The sequence below is a fragment of the Pinus tabuliformis genome, chromosome J (genome assembly GCF_031772625.1).
Source record: "Pinus tabuliformis cultivar Carrire ecotype Pingquan chromosome J, CPIR1, whole genome shotgun sequence".
NCBI classification, from domain to species: Eukaryota; Viridiplantae; Streptophyta; class Pinopsida; order Pinales; family Pinaceae; genus Pinus; species Pinus tabuliformis.
Genome location: NC_142295.1, coordinates 987,086,027 through 987,108,257, shown reverse-complemented (window position 1 = coordinate 987,108,257; position 22,231 = coordinate 987,086,027).

Below are 22,231 nucleotides of genomic sequence, written 5' to 3'. Positions count from 1 at the left end.
CAAGAAGGCATAGACTTTGAAGAAACTTTGCACCAGTTGCTAGACTTGAGGCCATAAGAATGTTTCGTGCTCTTTCTAGCTTTCAGAAGTTCTAAGTATTTCAAATGGACGTGAAGTCTGCTTTTCTAAATGGAGACTTGGATGAAGAAGTGTATATTGAGCAACAAGATGGGTTTATCCTTGGAAATGATCCAAAAATTGTATGTAGACTCAAAAAGGCTCTCTATGGCCTTAAACAAGCTCCAAGGGCTTGGTATTATCATTTGGATAAGTATCTCCATCAACAAGGTTTTACAAAAGGATCAACAGACAACAATCTATATATAAAAATTGACAATGATAAGTTGCTAATACTTGTTGTATATGTTGATGATATCATCTTTGGTAGCAATGAAGAAGACATGAGTCAAAACTTTTCCTTAGTGATGCAAAAAGAATTTGAAATGTCCCTGCTTGGTGAGCTCACATATTTTCTTGGTTTACAAGTCCAACAAAACAAAGACGATATTTTTCTATCACAAACCAAGTATCTCAAGCAGATCTTGAAGAAATATGGGATGGAGGATTCGAAACCAGTATGTACCCCTATGATAACAGGATGCAGCCTCAGCACAAATGATGAATCAACCAACCTATAGATCCATGATTGGTAGTCTACGCTATCTAATAGGTATCCGACCATACATTATGCATGTAGTGGGAATAGTTGGAAGGTTTCAGGAAAATCCAAAGGAAACTCATCTTCAGGTAGTTGAAAGAATTTTCAAGTATCTTCAAGTAACTCAAAACTATGGCTTATGGTATCCTAGAAGTACAGATCTCACACATCATGCATATACAGATGCAAATTGGGCAGGAAGCGTGGATGACAGAAAAAGCACTAGTGGTGGTGAATTCTTCATGGGTCCTAGATTAGTATCTTGGTTCAGTAAGAAATAGAGTTCAATTGCATTATCTATAGCTGAAGCAAAATATGTAGCTGCTTCATCTTGCTGCACACAACTCCTTTGGATGATGCAAACATTGCAAGACATGCAAATCACTTGTACTCCACCTATCTCCATTTTTTGTGATAATACAAGTGCAATCAGTATTTCAAAGAATCCCGTCATGCATTCAAAGACCAAGCACATACCTATCAAATATCATTTTCTCCGGGAACAAGTGCTTGAACAAAAGGTTAAATTAGAGTATGTTCCCTCCAAGGAACAAGTTGCTGATATACTCACCAAACCACTACCCAGGGAAACATTTGAATACCTCAGACAGAAGCTGGGAGTAGTCGATGCATCATCTTGCTGTTGAAACTTGTCTGTTTCAGAGAAAAGTGGGTGTACACGAGTTTCATGAGGAGGATCCGCGTACATACGCCGGTTTATGTGGGTATAGTCACGTATATATTGGTTTGAGGACAAACGGTGGGCTAGGCTCAGGATGAAAGGAGTCTGATATGGGTCTGACAGAGACCATCTAGCACAAGTTCAGTGGGAGCATACATATTCTTCTAATAATGAATTGTTGGCATTATCCAAGAAGATCTTGGTTCAAGATCACAGTGTTTTCGTTTCAGGGGGAATAGGTGCAGAAGGAGAACATTGTTGCTAGTCTGAATGATGATTGACAGATGCTACCGATGATAGTTGTTGATAACTATCATAGTCTGGTTGTAGATATTTCGTCTCTATGTCATGTATTTCATTTCTTATCAAGGTCGTGTAACAGCCTTCTTTGATTTCCCCACTATGCTTGGGATGGATAATGTAATGTTCTTGTTTTATCTTGTGTAACCTTTTGGTGTATCCCCACTTGGTTGGGTGGATGAGTCAATTCCCACTTGGTTGGGAGATGGATGTATGTATGAGTCTTTGGTGGTAGGAAGGTCACTTATGATGTATAAAGTTATGTATCTTCTTGTAGAACATCTTCTTGCAGACCTTGCCTACAGTCAGGGGGAGCGTGAACAACACAGCAGAGTAGAGATTTTAGCATGAACTCAGCGGGAGCATAACCCTTTCCCCTTGATGTCAAAGGGGGAGAATGACTTCGAGTGACTTGGGGTTGCCATCAAGTCCAAAGGGGGGGATTGTTGGCATTATGGCATAGGTTTGGCACTATGACACAGGTGTTGTCCTTGATGGCAACTCACTTAGATGGAATATCACTGTTCAAGCTCTCAGAATGAAATAAAGCGAGGTATACGCAGGTTTCCTTTGACGAAGTCGCGTATACACACGGTATTGCCGATCAAAAGTCACATATGCGTATGCACACACTTTCATGCACGGAAAAGCGCGTACATGTGGGAAAGCTTATTTTTAGGTCCATGGTATTTGGACCTATGGTTTTGGACCTTGGTATTGTGTCTGAAGTATTAAACCCAGGTATTGGGTCCCTAGTATTGGTTCTCTATGGTTTTGGACCATGGTTTGAGTAAGGCCTAAGACTATAAAAAGGAGGAGATCATTTGGCAAAGGTATGCACTCAAGTATTGAATATCTTATAAAGAGCAAGATCGGAAATATCTGGTGATTGGTTTATGGTGCATAGCTGAATCTGAATCAAGGAGGAACCTGAGTGCAAGAAGATGGATAAGTTCTATTGATGAGTCAAAACTCAAGACTTGAATAGTAGTATCTTTGTGTGATTTTGATCTGTTATATTTGGCGCATGACTTGATCTATAAATCTGATAATCTGGGTGTAACTAATGTCTGAATATCTGAAAGATTGAATTATCCTTTATAGATCTATGCGCAGGTTCATCAAAGCAAAGGCGCGTATACGCGTTGGTTCTGCAATTCAAAATTTCGTATACGCAGGATGGGCTTAATTCAGAAGCGTATGCACGTAGGTTGTACACATTGAAGTAGCGTACGTCTCTTGAAATATGTTTTAGCTACTTCTGTTTGTTGCTGCAGTGTTCCGGGTTCAAAATTGGTGTCTGGTTACTATTATTGTTTTCTGGGTACAACATTTAGAGAAGTAACTATTTGATTCAGTTTGTTTGGTGCAAAGGAGATTGGTTGATGCAAATATATTTCATGTTTGATTGATGTTATTCATGGATCTAGTCTGAAAATTTATGAAACATGGTCCCTGGAAGAAAAGAGAAGGTTGTAGCCTTCTGCAGGTAGCAGCCTGCATACTGGTATAAGACTGCACCAGTACAAAATCATTGTAAAAAGAATTTTCTAATTAAAAGAAGATAGAGATGAATTGTAGGAGGTGGTTTTCACCCACATTGGGTTTCCACCTTATATCTTTGTGTCCATATGTGTGACGATCTGTTCTGTTTTACTGCTCCTGTTTACTGTTCTTATGATTAATGAAGTCCTGATGCACTGATTAAATATCAACAAATAATGAATCTTAAGTTTTCTGATATACGCTGGTTTCTTTAGACTTGGTAGTGTATATACACAGTTTCCCATAGCTGAAATAGCATATACAAATCTGATTGTGAAATGAAAAATAATTGATTTAATAACACTGATTCACCCCCCCTCTCAGTATTATTTCCAACAGTAGGTTCATCCATATGGTTGGAAGCTCATAAATAAACACATACATTGGAGGAAATTCCAGCCTAAAAGTGCCCTCCTAAGGAAAAATACTAAAATAATACTTAAAATAATAAAATAAGTGTTAGTAATTTTAGAGGGAAAAGAAGAAAACTACTTCTTCTTTCTTTAATTTTATTTTTGGCTTATCTCCTTATAGGTTTACTCAAATTTCAAGTGTAGAAACTCGTTGAATTTGGAATTAAATTCCACATTCAATGAGTACTCATTATGCATACTTTTGAGTAGACCCACACTGATAGAAATTGTAGATACATTAAAAAAACGTGTTGGACATGCCCTTTTAATGTATCTATAATTTTTATCAATGTGGGTCTTCTCAAAAGTATGAACAATGGGTACTTGTTGAATGTGGAATTTAATTCCACATCCAATGAGTGTTTACACTTGAAATTTGAGTAAACCTATAAGGAAATAAGCCAAAAATACAACTAAAAAAAGTAGTTTTTCATTTTTCCATCCAAAATATTTACATGTAGCTCTTTTTAAATTGAAAGGATTTTGATTGGCCTACATATTATTAAATGAAAATTTCATGGGCACTTTTAGGCTAAAATTTCCTCTAATGACTCTCTTTTCATGTGGTTGGGCTCTAGGGTTACAAATTGACATTTGACCACAGACAAGAAAAGTTGTCTCTAATCTAGATTGATGTTGGGAATATATTTTTGAATGTTGTTGTGTTAATTTTACTGCAATATTTTGTATTGGATCATTGTTCTCTTTGTTGAACATTTTATGACAATATATACTATAAGAATAATTACAAAGGGTTTTCCCCGTAGTGGATTTTTCCCTAGTCATTGACCAAAAATTTGGTGTCCCTTGTTGATTTGTTAATTGTCTCATTTTTCATTGCATTTATTGTTCTATCGTCAATTACTATTGATGATTGGAAATATTAATTATTGATGAAAGATTTCTAATTGAAGAATTGAATTGGGCTAAAGTAATTTAAACATCGTAGATCAGTCTGAAATTTAACATGGTATCGAAGCTAAGGTGAAGGGAAAGCCCAAAAGGAGACAAGATTTGAAGTAATCATATTTAAAAAGTTGAAGGAGATTATATAATGAATTCAATATGTCTTCCTCTTTCTTCAAGTAAAATGAGAAGTTGGGTGACTCATCTAACTTTGATGCATGGAAAATCGGGTTGGAGATCATAGCATATAATAATGATCTTTTGGAATTCATTCAACGAAAAGTACCTGAGCCTCCATAGAATTCTTCTGTTGCTACCAAGAACAAACACAAGAAATGTGAGTTAAAAGAAAAGAAAATTATAGTTTATGGTTTAGAAGATAATTTACTTGCATATGTTGGAACTTTGAGGAAATCTAAGGACATGTATCATAAGATAGTTGGCATGTATGAAGTCAAAAAAATTATTGAAATCCTATCCTTGAAAGATTAACTCAAAGATATGAAGATGAATAAAGGAGATTCTATGAAATCCTACATTATGAGGATATCTCATCTTAGAGATCAATTGAAAAGGGTTGGGGAAACTATGCTTGTCATGGAATTGGTAATTGTAACTCTTAGAGGTCTCCCTTCCATTTGCGAAACCTTCATTAAGTGTTAGAAGCAACAACAATACCTTCCCATCATTTGATGAGATCACTAGAAATTTCACTCAAGAAGAATCAACGATGATATCAAGGGGCAAGATTCAAAATCATGAAGAAGGAGAGCTCGTTTCATTCGTCACTTAAAACAAGAAGAAGAAAGGAAAAGGAAGTTCATCAAATTCAAGGAAGCCTCCTCCTCAAAAATAAAAGAGAATGAATGATATAGAATCATAAAAAATTGAATGTTACAATTGTCACAAGAAAGTTCATTATGCTCAAGATTTCCCCAAGAAGAACAAAGGTCCATGCTACAACACTATAAGCAACAATAACATGTTTGATGATCACAGAAGAAGAGATTATCAAACAAATGATAGCAATGGAAGAGATGAAAGAAGAAGAAGAGATGCTCTAAGTGATCATGAAGAATATCATAGTCCTCAAAAGAAGTCAATATACTCTAGGTATCAAAGTAATGTTTCCAATCAATCTAAATATATTCTTATTTATGCTCTCACTAGTTCCTCTCCTCTAGATTCATGTGATATTTGGTTGGTTGATAGTGAGGCCACTGATCATTTCTCTAGGTATAAGGAAGTTCTATCTAATTTGGTAGAGAGGGAATCAAATTTGAAAATTATTCTTGGAGACAACTCCACTCATCACATTAAAGGCTTTGGGTCCGTCAAATTTTATTTGATTCTTGGGAATCTATTTTTCTCCATGATGTGATGTATGTGTCGGGATTATAGAAGAATTTGGTATCAATATCTACATTGGAAGACAAAGGGATGAGTGTTTCCTTCATCAAGGAAAATTTTATTACTTGGCCTATTGGATCCCCTATGAGAGATGCATTTACATTGGTATTGATATTTGAAGGACTCTATAGTCATTGGTAGACCCTTTCTAGCATTGTTCCATGATAATAATCATCTAAGTGAGCTATGGAACTGAATATTGGCCCATCTACATTATGATACTCTTCTAAAATGGAAGAAATTTGTCTCTAGTATTCTCGATGTTCAAGCCCAATGAAGGAGTATGTCTAGGTTGTGCTAATGGAAAGAAGACAAGAGGATCATTCCCCTCTAGCGAGAACAAGACAAATGACATCCTCCAACTCATTCATTTTGATATATGTGGTTTGATTCCCATACATTCTATTGGTGTCCATCTCTACTAAATCACCTTCATTAATGACTTCCCAAGAAAGATGTGGATATATTATTTGAAGCACAAGGATGAAGCCTTTGAAATTTTCAAGGAGTTCAAAGCTTTGGTTGAAAATCAAACAAGGAAGAAAATTAAGATCTTTGGGTCTAAAAATGATGGAAAGTAAATTTTGAATGCGTTCATCGATTTTTGCAAGAAGTAAGGTATCAAGAAAGAGACGAGTGTGCCCTATAATGCTAAAAAAAATGGAGTACCTAAAATAAAGAACACGTCTATTGTAGGAGTTTCTCGTGCCATGCTCCATGATGAAAAGTTGTCGAAGTTCCTTTAGGGAGAAGCAACGGATGTTGCCATATATGTTCAAACCAGGATGCCTTGTCAAGTATTGGACAAAAATACCGCTAAATAAGTGTTCACAGGTGTCAATCTCGATGTTGTCCATCTCCATATCTTTGGTTGCCCCATATATTTCCACATGTCGAAGGACAAAAATAACAAGCTAAAATCCATGGGAAGAAAAGGTACGCTTGTTGGATATTGTGAAAATTCTAAAGAATTTATAATATATATTCCTAGTCAAAGGAAGGTTGAAATTAGCAGGTATGTAATGCTCGATGAAGATTTTTCCCTTGGGAAAGCAAGGGACCATCCTCCACCTCCTCCTCCTAAGAAGAAGAATCATGATATGGATATTTGTTATGGTCCTTACATGCCTGAATCTGGGAGAGACATTGTTGATGATCACATGGAGCCCATGGACCCCTAGATCATCCTCCATGTGATCCTCTTGCCAGGAAGAGTCCACTTTGGCTTTGTGACACATTATAGGATAATGAGAGATGTGTTACCATTCAAAGATCATTTGGAGGAAGAAAAAATCCATGTAGGTACTAGGGATATGTTTCCGCTATGAGCACTATGATTCAAGCCAAACCTACCACCTTTGAAGAAGTTGTGAAAGAACAATTTTGCAAGGATTCTATAATCGAAGAATATGAATCAATTATAAAGAATGATATATGGGATGTTGTGCCAAGACTGAAGGGGAAATCTGTGATGACTTCAAAATGGCTGTTCAAGATCAAACATGAAGTCGATGGAAGAATTGAGAAATATAAGGCAAGGTTTGTGGCTCAAGGATTATCCTAGAAAGAGGGAGAATATTATGATGACATATTTTCACCTTCGGCTTGATATATAACCATTCATTTGATATTTTCCCTTGTCGCAAATCAAGGATGGACCCTTCATCAAATGGACGTAAAGACAACATTCCTTCATGGCATATTATAAGAAGAAGTATATGTTGAGAAACCATAAAAATTTGAAGTAAAAGACCGAAATACACATGTTTGCAGGTTGAAGAAGGCATTCTATGGTTTCAAAAAAGCCCCCAGAGCATGGTACACCCATATATATAGTTAATTGGTGAAGTTGGGATTTACAAGAATCATTGTCGATCCAACCTATACTTAAAGATAGTCCAAGGTATGTCGTTGATTTTGGTTTTATATGTTCACGATCTATTCTTGATAGGTAGTGAGCCCCTAATGATCCAGTGTAAGAGGGAGTTAGCCTTTGAATTCAAGATGAAGGAAATTGGACTCATGCATTACTTTCTAGACCTTGAGGTGTGGAAAATTCCCAACGATATTTTCCATTCATAAGGAAAATATTTCAGAAGTTGTTGGAAATATTTGGAATGACAAAATGCAAGTCCTTGCTCACACTGATGGAAATGAATTTCAAGAAGTTATGTGGAGAAGTTGCAAGACATGATTTGGAAAATCCACCCAAGTATAGACAGTTGATTGGGGCTCTTATGTTCTTAGTGAAATCCCATCCAAACCTATGTTATGCAGTAAACATGTTAAGTCAATTCATGACCAAGCCTCTCCATGCACATTGGGTTGCTGCCAAGCAAATTTTGAGATATTTGGATGGGATGATAACCCTTGGTCTAAGATATTCTGTTGAAGACGTTTGAATTTAAGAATATACTGATGCTAACTGGGTAGGAAACATTGTTGACAGGAAGAGTACATATAAATTTTGTTTAAGCCTTGGATCTTGTTGGCATTATGATATAGGTGTTGTCCTTGATGGCAACTCACTCAGAGGTATGATACAGGTGATGGAAACTTAATCAGATGACAGATCTAGTGCAGTAGGTCAAAAGAAAGGTATACGCAGGTTAGACTTGATGAAAGTGCATATACACGAGGGTTAGCAGAGCAAAAGGCACATATACGTACACATGGAGGTTCACAGAAGTAAAGGCACGTACATGTTGGAAAACTAAGTTTTGGTCCATGGTATGGGTTCGTGGTATTTGGTCCGAAGTGTTTACCCCAGGTATTGGGTCCAAGGCATTGGTTCAACATGGTTTTGGGCCATGGTATTGAGATAAGCCTAAACCTATATAAGGAGAAGATCATTAGGCCAAGAGGAGAAAGTCTGCAAGTGATGAAGATGTGATGAAGTGTGAGATCCAGATGCTGGTTATGGGTTGGTGATGCCTTGATTGATCTGAACCAAGGATGAACTTATGTGGAGGAGGATGAACGATGGATCGGGATCTTAAGGCTTGGAATGTTTATCATTATATGGTTTGATTATGGATAGACTAGATCTATTGACGCATGTTTTATTGTATGAAGTTATGATATGGGTATGACTGATGTCAGGAATAGTTGCAAAGTTATGAGTAAATATTTTCAGATCTGTACGCGGGTTGGCTTTGGTAAAAGCGTATATGTACGCCGGTTTGGTTCATCACAGTAGTGTATACATTATGAGATATGATCTGGTTATTGTTGCAGAGTTCTGTTGTCTGTTCTTTGTTCTGGTGACTGTGTTGTTGATAGGGTTTCAGTGTTTCAGTATTGGGTGATTCAGAGATTAGTGATTCAGATTATGATGTTGTACTTCAAGAGTATCTAGTATGAAAATTAATGAAATGTGGTCCCTAGAGGAAGAAATAAGATCGCAGGCCGGTGCCTACGTACCGGTAAACATATCAGCCAGTACAAGAGCCAGGGGGTTGGAGCTCCCTTCCAGTAGCAGCTGGAAAACGAGTGAAGGTTAGAGCCTTCAGTAGGCCAACGCCTACGTACTAGTAAATGGATCGGCTAGTACAAGAGATAAGAAGGTTGTAGCCTTCTGCAGGTAGAAGCCTGCATACTGGTATAAGACTGCACTAGTACTATTGTAAAAAAAAGTTTCTTATTAAAGGAAGATAGAGACAAATTGCAGCAGGTGGTTTTCACCCACATTGGGTTTCCGCCTTATATCATGGTGTTCATGTGTGCTTCTTGTGTGTGATGATATTTTTTGTTTTACTGCACCTGGTTACTGTTCATATGGTTAATAATGTTCTGATGCATTCACTGAAGATGAACTAACTGAATCATAAGTTTATTGGATGTACACTAGTTGCATTTAACACAGTTGCATATATACGTAAATATCCTTAACTGAAGTAGCGTATATGAATCTGAGTATAAAAATGAAAAAGTATATGATGTGCTAATACTGATTCACCCCCCCACCCTCTTAGTATTATTTCCAACATCTACCATGATATCTTGGATGAGTGGGAAGCAAAAGTTCTTAGCACTGAGTACCACAAAGGCGGAGTACATTGTCGCTAGCATGGCTAGCTGCGAAACAGTTTGGCTAAGGAAGCTCTTTGGAGAGCTACTTGATTAGGTCCTAGACACTACAATGATATATTTCGACAACAAGAGTGGGATATATTTGGCAAAGAATGATGGTTTTCATGACAAGTCCAAGCACATCGAGATCTGATATCGTTTCATTCAATATGGTGCAACAAGGAGCTATTAGACTCCATCATATATCCACAAATGAAGAGATTTCTAATATTCTCACCAAGGCTTTACCGAAAGGGAAGTTATTGGTATTCAAAGGGTAGCTTGGACTGATGGATGTGACCCCTCCTGACAAGGGGCATCACTGATCGAGGACACTGAGCCAACTCTTCCTCCCATCTAAGCTCTCAGGGTGAGGAATTGAGATGGAGGGCTGCATGACTTAAGGGATCTCTGGAAAATAGGTTATCACCCCTATCTCTTACCCATAGGGTCAGATATTTTTCTCCCCTATCTTGGTCTATGCAAAGTATTCCCCAGTTGGCATCATATCCACAAGCTGGGCTTATTGGGATTACCACTCCCCGTTTGGTCAATGGGTTGAGAGAGTGCTTGGAGGTGTGTTACCTAAGATAATTATTGTGTAGGCGTTCTACCACATGACTCTTGAGGGTTATTGTTGGGAATATTAGGGAGAAACATGATGGATGAGATATTGTATTGGTTGACAAAGGGTGGAATATGTTAGCTCCCCTATGTTATAACTCTTATTACTCGACATTGGGTGGAAGTAGTTTTCTCCCCTATGAGATGACATGATGTGAGAGTGTCCCATATGACCTTCCTCATTGTCCTAATAGGGTGGTACCTAATGCTCCTTTATGATTCTTCTTCTTTGTATTCGAGAATGCTTCATCAGATAAAGTTGGCCAAAGATGGGACATCATATAATGATAGGATGCATATGATTCTTACATGATGCAGTTGGAATTTCTCCCTAACTAAGAGGGAGTGTTAATTTGGAATCTTAATGACAAATTCAAACCATGGGATGAGATTCATCTTTTAGAGAGGACCAATTTTGACTATTGAAGCACTCAATTTGGACAAGGGAAAGTGTATTTTTGAAGAGAAACCCACATGTGCACAAAAGGATAGATCAGCCATAACTGGAAATTAAACACCCTTGGAAGCCTATAAATACAAATCACCTCATGTTATTTTTTACATTACCAAGAATATTCTTCTTCTTTTGTTCATTGATTGGTTCACACAGGTCTAAGGTTGGGTCGAGGAAAATCGTTTGTATAGGTCTGAGATTGCAAGGTCCAAAGCTCACACATGTGTTAGGGTTTTGGTTTCCAAATACAAGTTTGACACAAGAAATTTTTGGTTATATCCATAGGCTCATCCAAGTGGTTAGAAGATCACAATTGCAGTTGGGATCTAGGGTTACAAATAACATTTGGCCGAAGTTGACCGTAGTTGACCACAAATAGGAAAAGTTGTCTCTAATATGGATTGATGCTGGGAACACATTTTTGAATTTTTTTTGGGTTAATTTTGCTAGATTATTTTGTATTGGATCATTCTTCTCTCTGTTTAACATTTTATGACAATCTAATAGAAGAATAATTACAAAGGGTTTTCGTCGTAGTGAGTTTTTCCCTACTCATTGACTGAAAATTTGGTGTCTCTTATTGATGTGTTGAGTATCTTCTTTGTCATTACATTTGATGTTCTATATTCAATTACTATTGAAGATTGTAAATATTAATAATTGATGAAAGATTTCTATCTTAATAATTGAATTGGGATAAAGTAATTAAAACAACATAGAGCAGTCTAAAATTTAACATTAGAAGCTCAACAACTCAAAGAAATTATGTTGGTTCAAGAAGACTTAAGAAGACATGATATTAAGGGAGTCATCAAGAAATATTGTTATTCAATAAAATTTGGGACATATATTCATGATCATTCCTCTTCTGACATTATGTTCCAAGGAGATCGAGATTACAAGGAAGTAATAATGAGATTTCAAGAAATTCAAGTTCCTGTAAAAGAAAGCAAGCTTTCAATTATTAAATATAATAGAAATCCACAATTTTAAAGGAGAAAGCTAGGATACATGGAATGGATTTAGATTTTTTTTACTAACCAAATAGAATCAGGGTCAAACAAAGATATCATTTCTTTAAGAAAATAGGTTGATAGTAAGCAAATAAATAAAATTATGGAGGAAAAATATGATGAGGTAAAAGAGGAATAGTAAAAAGAGAGAAAGATTTAAAATAATACTAGCTAAAGAAAGAAAAGAAACTAAAAAACAAGAGTATTTGAAAAGAGAATAAAAAGATAAATAAGAAAAGGAAGATCATCTACAGAAAGAATTAGAGCAGAAGCAAATTTAGGAACAAGAAAAGATTAAAGAAATCGATGATTGGATGATAGATGAATAGAATAAAGAAACTAAAGATGAAATTTGAGATTGTATAGAAGGATGTGAATAAAAATATTACTTCTAAGATATATGGTGCAAAGGAAACCACTTAAATCACCCGACCTCGAGATTCAACATCTTTAATATCATATTCAAGCATTGATACTACTCCTATTATTTCTATTCCTAGGAAAATTATTCCTACACCTTTGGATTTGGATTATTTCCCTCATGTGGAAGACATTTTCATTCCACTCAGTCGTTATGTATTCCGCACTCAAAGGAAAAATAGTCTCAAAGCTATAGGAAATAAAATAAATATTGGACAATATGACGACTTGTCCCAAAACCCATCTATTTTAAGGAATGTTTCATATCTTAATGATGACGAATTTGTAGAGAAAATAGCATATGCTTTCGAAGGATTTGTAGATGCAAAAAAATGTTATGTCAATATATTGACCACCCAATTAAATAAACAAGAGTAATGAGTTCTTGTGTTACAAAATCAATTCAACGATAAGGAGACTCCAAGTGGCAGAATAACATGTGTAATAGGTTTCTCAACTTGCAAGAAAGTATAATACAAATGTTCTTAAGGTTCAAGAGGTTCATGCAAAACAAATACATTATATTAACAAAGAAAATTCTAAACATGTCACTAAAATTTATTAGTTGCAATAGAAACAAATCATAGAACTCTATAGTGAGTATAAACAAAATATTAGTGTTCTTGAAATGCAAGTAGAAGAGTTAAAAACTAAACAAGGAAATGTTCATTTCCTTAAAATAGAAGCATTATTAATTAATGAAATGGTCTTCAAAATGTACAAAAATGGTTTTATAAGAAGATAAATGAAATTGAGTTGTAGCATGACAAGATTATTGGATATTCAGATCAAATAAAACCTTAATTGATAGAACAAATACATACATAGATCTCTTTTGATAATCTTAAAGTATGGAAGGTGAAGTATGAGTATTCTCCTAAACATCTCCCAAGATCAATGGATGAATATCAACTTCATTATTAAGTTTCTCGTGAAACTTTTCGAGGTCATTTTGAATCCATAGAGGTCACAATTATAGAGAACAACACAATGTACATATATTTGGGGTAAAGCACAAGATATTATTAAGGAGTTTGAAATGCCAACTTTAGAGTTTTTAGGCCAATAGTTCCACTATAAACAAGTTTTAGTGATGTAGAGTGGATGAGAAAGAATTAGTTAAAGACGACATATGAGCTTAGGAAATGAAACAAAATCCTAATTCAAAACCTAATTTCTAATCCTAAAGAATGTTCAAGCTCCATTACTTCATGCATGGCTGAAAATAAAAAAGGTCTTGTCAAAATATACTTGGTTGTAGATATGCAAGCTCAACATTGAAATTACAAGGCCTCCCCTAATTACTTATCTACTCAACAACATCACACTATGGAAACCTTATCTAGAGGAAAAGGAGAGGAAATTCAACAATGAATCTTGCAAGGCAAAGGATGATGTTTCTATCTGATTTACTTGCATTTAATTTATTTTCTAGTTCAAGATCTTAGTAAGAAAATAGGAACTACTTCTTATTTTGATTTGTAACTATTATAATTGGACTTTTATTAAGAGTAGATATTATTGTCATCCTTTGAATATAATATGGAGAAGACAAATTTCTTTTGATGAATAACTACATATGTAAGATATATGCTAACATATTTTCTACTTGAATAATACCTTATTGATTAGTGGATTATTTTTTTCTTCTTTATAATTGTTGAAGTTAATCAGTTTCCTCTACTGACTTGATCAATCTATCTTTCTTCTTACATTTTCTTTTCGGTTACTTTTATGCTCTTAGAAAGGATAGATAATTATTATATATTTTAAATAGATTATACATACCCAGTTTTAATATTTATTTAAGTATGAAATCATATTTAATTTTCTCTTCTTTAGAGTATTTAGAATTTATTTCCAATTCTTTTTTATCCAGGTGGATCTCTAGACAACAGTGGCATGGAAAAGGATCAAGATTCAATGTGGCAGAAAGAGGATTAACTTGACCTAAGATGGAAGTGCTTTTCGCCCTGATTCCAACAGTGTGAACGACACTCCAATCCAAGTCCGGATGAGGAAGATAGAGGCAGTCAAAGTTGGGTTGACTTTTTGCTGACTAGGCAGGATTAATGAAGACACGATTTGGACTTTTCCAGTAGATGAAATATGGCCAACTCCGGCTAGATTCTAGGCAAAATTGTGGCCTGGTTAAAATGACTCCTTTGGTCAAAATGCAAATTTTAAAAAATGGCTAGGTTGTTTTAATAACAAAAAAAATATTACAAAAAAGGGTGGCGGGCCACCAACCTCACCACCCCAATCTTATCCACTTAACAAATGCAACATAAATATGGTGCGGCATGGTCTATCAACCCTTCCATCCCTCCACCTCATTACTTAGCCACAACGGAAGTTTGGGGAGCAGGCCACCGAACCGGCGGACTCGCCCCTGTTACAACTTAAAAACCATTATATCATATAAAAAGGAGGGGCAGGATTTTATCCCCCGTCCCCTCAACCATTTTCCTAACTTTTCCATTGCACCAAATAGATTCATTGCTTAATTTGCCAAGCAAACTTGTACTTAAACCTTTTTGAACAATGCGCCAGGCAGAGGAGGGAGCGCACGCAGTTTGAAGCAGATTTTTGCAGGTGGGTCAGATTTTCACTTTGTCAGATTTTTACAAATTTTATATGGTTTCATCATTTCTCAACACCACGAACGTAATGGCATTGTATGTTTCTCCATCAGAGTTCTGCATTTTTCGGCCATTTTTCAGTATGGAGGTATAAAACTCCTTTTTGTAACTGATGCGTGTACTCTTCTTTCTCATGCCACTTAATGAATGAAGGCCTCCCCATTGATCGAGCAGGGCCCGAAGATGTAGTCCAAGTTGAATGAACTATGTTATCAAGTTTTGTTGTCTTCTTTCATTCTTTATGTGTTTCTCCTCTTCTCTCATGTGCATATCAAATTTCTATGTTTAGGCTACAATTTATGCATGTAATTCTTTAACACATCCATAAGCAAAAGAACTTGGATCAAGTGGTATCAGATAAGGTCTTTGTAGATGTGAAATGCATGTTTGTATGCTAACAAGAAACAGGCTCCGAAGAGGTGAAGGGAAACTAAAGTCTTTCGGTCCCAAAGTGGGGAGTTCACGTCAAAGGAGAAACATGGCAGAGCAGGGAGTGCACATCGAAGGAGAAACATGCTAGATGAAGAGGCTCGTTATGAAGAGGAGCTCAATTTCCGCAAAACCTTCTATGCAATGGAAGAAAATGTTGGACAGTTGCTTTCAAGACTAGAGAAAGCAGAAGGGGAAAAGGCAAAAGACAAGGTTTAGTGCATGGACATGGTGAAGAAGAACCCTCTCCTTCTCCTTCCACGAGTGAAAGTTCTTCTTCCTCTCATCACCATCATCATAGAAATTTAAGGGATGCATCTAAGAAACCTTTCTTTATATTAGATGTCAAATTTGATCTTCCCATGTCTAACTGTGAAAGTAACACATAAAAGATTAATAACTGGATTAGGCATATTGAAATCTATTGCAGGATTCAACAGATCAAAGAAGACGAGGCAAAGATTCAGCTGGCCTCTCTTCAACTAAGTAGCACTACTCTCGTCTAGTGAGAGTGCAAATTGCGAAGCAGTAAGAGTGTGGGTAATCTTCCTTCCTCATGGCCTAGTTTCATTTCTGCATTAAAGGAGCAATTCTATCCCTTGGTTTATAAACAAAAATCCTTAATGGATTGGAAATACTTAAGGCAAGGTAGAGGTGAGGATGTTCAAATATTTATAGAGGAATTTAGAAAACAAGCACTTAATTTGGACATTGCACTTGACTCACCTAAAGTAGTAACTAAGTGTATTGGATCATTACATAGTTACCTTAGACATTCATTATTATTGTTTGAACCAACTATTATTGACTCAGCCAGTGTAAAGGCCATTCATCTTGAGAATAGGGGAAAAAATTAAAGAGATGATAACTTCAAGGAACCACCTTTCAAACCTCCAAATGGAAAACCCAAAGTGAAAGGAAAAGGAAAGGAGAAGAGGACAACATCAACCAAGAAATATGAAGGAGAAAGACCTTATTGCACTCACTGTAAAAAGGAAGGTCATGATGAATATCATTGTTGGAAACTGTACCCAAAAAAGAGGCCAAAGAAGTATGGAGGAAAAGGCAAGCATAAGACAGTGGCAATTGTGTAGCAAGACCTTAGATCTGATTCAGGAGATGAAGCATTGATCACAGCAGCAGGAACAAAAGGTACTCTTACACCTCATGTTAATTTTGAATCACATGAAGGCACTAGTTCAATAGATGAGTCTCTTCCTAATGAACGAAAGAGAATTGAACTATTTCATATTAGAGTTATCATAAATCATACAAAAGTGGAAACTCTATTTGATACCAGATCCCAAGAAAAATTAATTTCAGAGTCCTTGGTAAAGAAGCTAGGCTTGGAAACCAAACCACATCCAAAACCTTACCCACTTGGATGGATACATGATAAAGCAAAACTGAATGTAACTAAGCAATGCAAGGTTAAATTTGTGATCACTTCTAAGTTAGTGGATGAGGTAAAATTTGATATGATACCATTGGATATTTGTGGCATGGTGTTAGGGAGTCCATATCTATATGATAGAAAGGCAATCTTCTTCCGTCATGAAAACAAATACCAAATCACGAAAGATGGGCTAGAATATATTGTAAGGGCTCATCAAGCTAATATCAATGCCAGCCTTATAAGTGCAAGACAAATGAAGAGGTTGGTGAATTCTAGTAAGGGTTGCATGCTTATGGTTGTAAGGGGAAACAATGCAGAATTACCCGATGCTTTCCAGGGTTGTGATCATGTGCATAAAAAAGAATTATGTGAATTAATTTCTAACTATGATGAGATGTTTTAGGAACTAAGGGAATTACCTCTAAAGAGGGAAATCCAACATGAGATCCATTTGCAGAATAACGCTCCTTTACCAAATATTTGCATGTACAAGATGTTGACCATTGAGATGGAGGAGATCAGAAAGCAGTTTTAGGAACTATTGAAACAAGGGGTCATCAGACTGAGCACTTCTCCATGTGACTCACCGATTGTCTTAGTGCCAAAGAAAGATGGCACATGGAGGATGTGCATGGATTATTGAGCACTAAACAAAATCATGGTGAAAAATCGTTACCCTCTTCCCCGCATTGATGACTTACTAGATTAGTTAAATAATGCTATCTATTTCACCAAATTGGATTTGCGTAGTGGTTATCACCAGGTAACCAGGTCCGAATTGCAGAGCAAGATGTGTGGAAAAACACCTTCAAGACCAAACAAGGGTTGTTCAAATGGATGGTGATGCCATTCGAAATTTGCAATTCTCCAACCACTTTCATGAGGGTCATGAATGATCTCTTTAGGCCTTTCATTAATGAATTTGTTCTTGTATATCTATATGATATTCTTATCTTTAGTAAAACTTGGAATGAACATGTATGCCATGTGAAGAAAGTGCTTGATGTATTGAAAAAAGAAAAACTCTATGTAAAATTGTCAAAGTGTGATTTTGGGAAAACCTCTTTGGTTTACCTAGGTCATATTGTTGGTCACGGTCAACTAAAAATTGATCCTTCTAAAGTTGAAGCAATTGTAAATTGGCCTAAGCCTACTAGTGTAATTGAGGTTCGCAACTTTTTTGGTGCAGTAAAGTATTGGGGAAGATTTATTGCCAATTTCTCTATTATTCAAGCACCTTTACACGCATTGACAAGTGTAAAGCAAGTCTTTCAATGGGGAGGGAAGCAGAAAAATTCCTTCGAAACATTGAAAGAAAAGATCAGTGCTGCACCGGTCTTGGCCTTACCAAATCTCCAACAACCATTGGAGATCGAGACAGATGCCGGTGGATATGCCATGGGAGTTGTATTGATACAACAAAAGAAGTCGATATGTTACCATTTAGACAAATTCTCTCAGGCTGTGATAAACTATCCCACTTATGACAAGGAGTCATATGCCTTGGTCCAGAGTGTGAAAAAGTGGAAACACTACCTGATTGGCAAGGAGACCATCAGCCATACGGATCATTAGCCTTTGCAGTATCTTCAGTCACAAACCAAGTTACAACAATCTTGTCATTTCAGGTGGATGGGTTTTCTTCTGCAATTTCATTTGGTAATAAAGTATAAGAAGGGCACTAGCAACAAAGTGGCTGATATGCTACCTCGCCCTCCTATTTCCGCTTCTGTTATTTTTCATAATGCTTCATTATCTTTTGAAAGTTATGTTGAACAATATGCTAACGATGATGACTTTAAGGAGGTTTATGCAAAACTAACCCATGGTTCACATGTGGACAACTATCACTTGCAGGGGAAACTGTTGTATCACCTTGGCAACTTGTGCATACCCACAAGAGAAAGGGTACATGTAATCCAAGAGGCCCACACCTCCCTTATGTCTGGTCATTTGGGTGTTGAAAAAACTGTGTCATGTACAAAGATTTTGTTTTTGGCCTCATATGAAGAACATTGTGACTCGCTATGTAAAGGGATGTGTGATGTGTTCTATTTCAAGGCCCTCTAATAGAAAACTTGGGCTCTACACACCACTCCCTATTCCGAGTCATCCATGGGAAAGTGTGTCAATGGATTTTGTAGGAGGTTTTCCTTTGTCTAGAAAAATTCACGACTATTTGTATGTCGTCGTTGACCATTTTAGTAAGATGTTTTTTTTAATGCCTTGTAAAAATCAGATCACTACAGAGCAGACTTCTTATCTTTTCTTTCAGCATGTTTGGCTCCATTTTGGGTTGCCCACATCGATTGTGTTAGATCGGGACTCTCGCTTTCTCGGAGAGTTTTGGACCAACTTGTGGAAGATGATGGACACCAAGTTGAAAAGAAACACGGCATTCCATCCATAGATTGATGGATAGACAGAGGTTGTCAACCGCACCATGGTACACTTGTTGCAAGGCTATTATGGGAAACATCCTAAGTTTTGGGATCAACATCTTCCATATGTGCAGCATTCCTACAATCAAGAAGTGCACTCATCTACGCATCATTCACCATTTGAGACATGTTTTATCTACCTACCAAAAGATCCTTTTGATATGGTCTTTGGAAGGGAAGATGACTCCAATGGACATGATGACAGGGACAAAATGCAGCAATTCATTTAGAAGATCTAGTTGATTCACCAAGTAGTACAAGAGTAGTTGGAGAAAAGTCAAGCCCGGTACAAGGCTCAGCATGACAAGCACTGAGTCGACCATAAATTTCACGTGGGCGAAAAAGTGTGGTTCCACATCAGCAAAGAAAGGATGAAGGGAGAAGGGAAGAAGTTGCGACCAATCTAGTATGGTCCATTCACCATCTTGGAAAAGATTGGAAACAATGCCTTTCATCTCAATTTGTTGATATATATGCAAATGTACTCCCTAGTGAATGTGGAAAACTTAAAGTTGTATGAGCCACCATTGATTATGGACATCAAAGAGGTGGGCACAGTTGCTACAGTTGATGACTTTGCACCAAAATATCTCGATAAGTTACCTGAGGACATCATCCTTGACATAAGATCCAGGACTTCACGATGAGGAGATGTGGAATACCTTCAAGTTGGTTTCAAGGGGATGCACCCTAGTAAGGAAAAATGGCTGGAAAAAGAAAGAGTGAGGGAACAATTCCCTCACTTGCTAATTGAATGATAAAGCTTTTGGTAGTCCAAAAGCTCCTCAATGTGGAGGATTGATCCAAGTGGATCTCCAGACACTAGTGGCATGGAAAAGGCTCAAAACTCAAAGTGGCGAAAATATGATTAACTTGAAATCAGGTCGAAGTCCTCATCGCCCTAATTCGAATGGTTTGAACGACACTCCAATCCGAGTCTAGATGAGGATGATAGAGGCAGTCAAATTTGGGTTGAATTTTTGCTAACTCGGCAAGATTAATGAAGACACAATTTGGACTTTTCCGATGGAAGAAATACGGCCAACTCTAGCCAAATTCTGGGCGAAATTGTCACCTGGTTAAAATGACTCCTTCGATCAAAATCTGAATTTTCAAAAATGGCCAAGTTGTTTTAATAACAAAAAAATATCAAAAAAAAGGGTGGCAGGCCACCAACCCCGCCACCCCAATCTTATCCACTTAACAAATGCAACATAAATATGGTGGGGCATGGGCTGTCAACCCCGTCGCCCCTCCACCTCATTACTTAGCCACAACGGAAGTTTGGGGAGTGGGCCACCGAACCGGTGGACCCGCCCCCGTTACAACTTAATAACCATTATATCATATAAAAAGGAGGGGCAGGATTTGATCCCCTGACCCCTCCTCAACCATTTTCCTAACTTTTCCATTGCACCAAATGGATTCATTGGTTAATCCACCAAGAAAACTTGTACTTAAACCTTTTCGAACAGTGCATCAGGCAGAGGAGGGAGCACATGTAGTTCGAGGTAGATTTTTGCAGGTGGAACAGATTTTCACTTTGTAAGATTTTGACAAATTTTATATGGTTTCATCATTTCTTGATGCCACGAATGCAATGGCGCTATCTTTTTCTCCATCAGAGTTTTGCATTTTTCAGCCATTTTTCAATATGGAGGTATAAAAATCCTTTTTGTAACTGATGCTTGTACTCTTTTTTCTCATGCCACTTAATGAAAAAAGGCCTCCCCATTGATCGAGCAGGGCCCGGAGACATAGTCCAAGTCGGACAAACTCTGTTATCAAGTTTTGTTGTCTTCTTTCATTCTTTATGTGTTTCTCCTCTTCTCTCATGTGCATATTAAATTTCTATGTTTAAGCTACAATTTATACATGTAATTCTTTAACACATCTATAAGCAAAAGAACTTGGATCACTTTTAGTGCCTAACTAAGCCCACGTATAGGTCAGATATTACTATCCAAACAAGAGAAAGTATGATTGGAACTTGTTATTTGGTAATTTCCCCTAGTTAATATAGGAAGTTTACCACATATGAGCATGACCCTTAGTAGTTAACTCATAATTTGATGTATTCTCCCTTATAATTTTGCAAGGTACATGACAAGGGGAAGAATTTTGTTGGGATAAGTGTGTTATACACCTTGTGGTTGTGTGGTAGAGAAGTTATCACAATGAATGTTTATCAATAATAGGAAATAAATGCTAAGCATAATAGGTAATGAATATTAAGTAATAGCAGGAAATTAATGCTAAGCAACAATAATTCACCAACTTCTTGTTAGTGGTTTCCAACATGTGGATTTGGAAAGCCATAAGTGGCTTGTGATTTCATTATCCCTATTTATTGAATGCTTCTGTTGGAGAAATGTGAATGAGTCCTTTAACTTACTATTATGTTGTCAAACTTTCTCTACAACGTTTATGCCATAGAATGCTCTCATTAAGGGCATGGAAAATTTTCAATGTATTATAACCACATATTTGTGAAATAATACATTAGGTCTACTTTGGACTACAGAATTTATCTTTTGCAATTGTTTTCCCTAGTAAATCATTGGGTAATGGTTTTCCATTTCTTTCAATTTTTTCTACTTATCACCTACAAGTATTTGGTTATATTTTTCTACACATGGTTGAACTGGACTATACCTTAGGTCATAATATGGTAAACCACTGAAAAGGCCGACATAAATCAAAAAGCAATAATATCCATTTAATTAAAAATAATAAAATATTTCAAGCTAATTATTTTTATTATTGCAATTATATAAATATATATATATATATATAAATTTAAATAATGATAATTCACATTCATAAT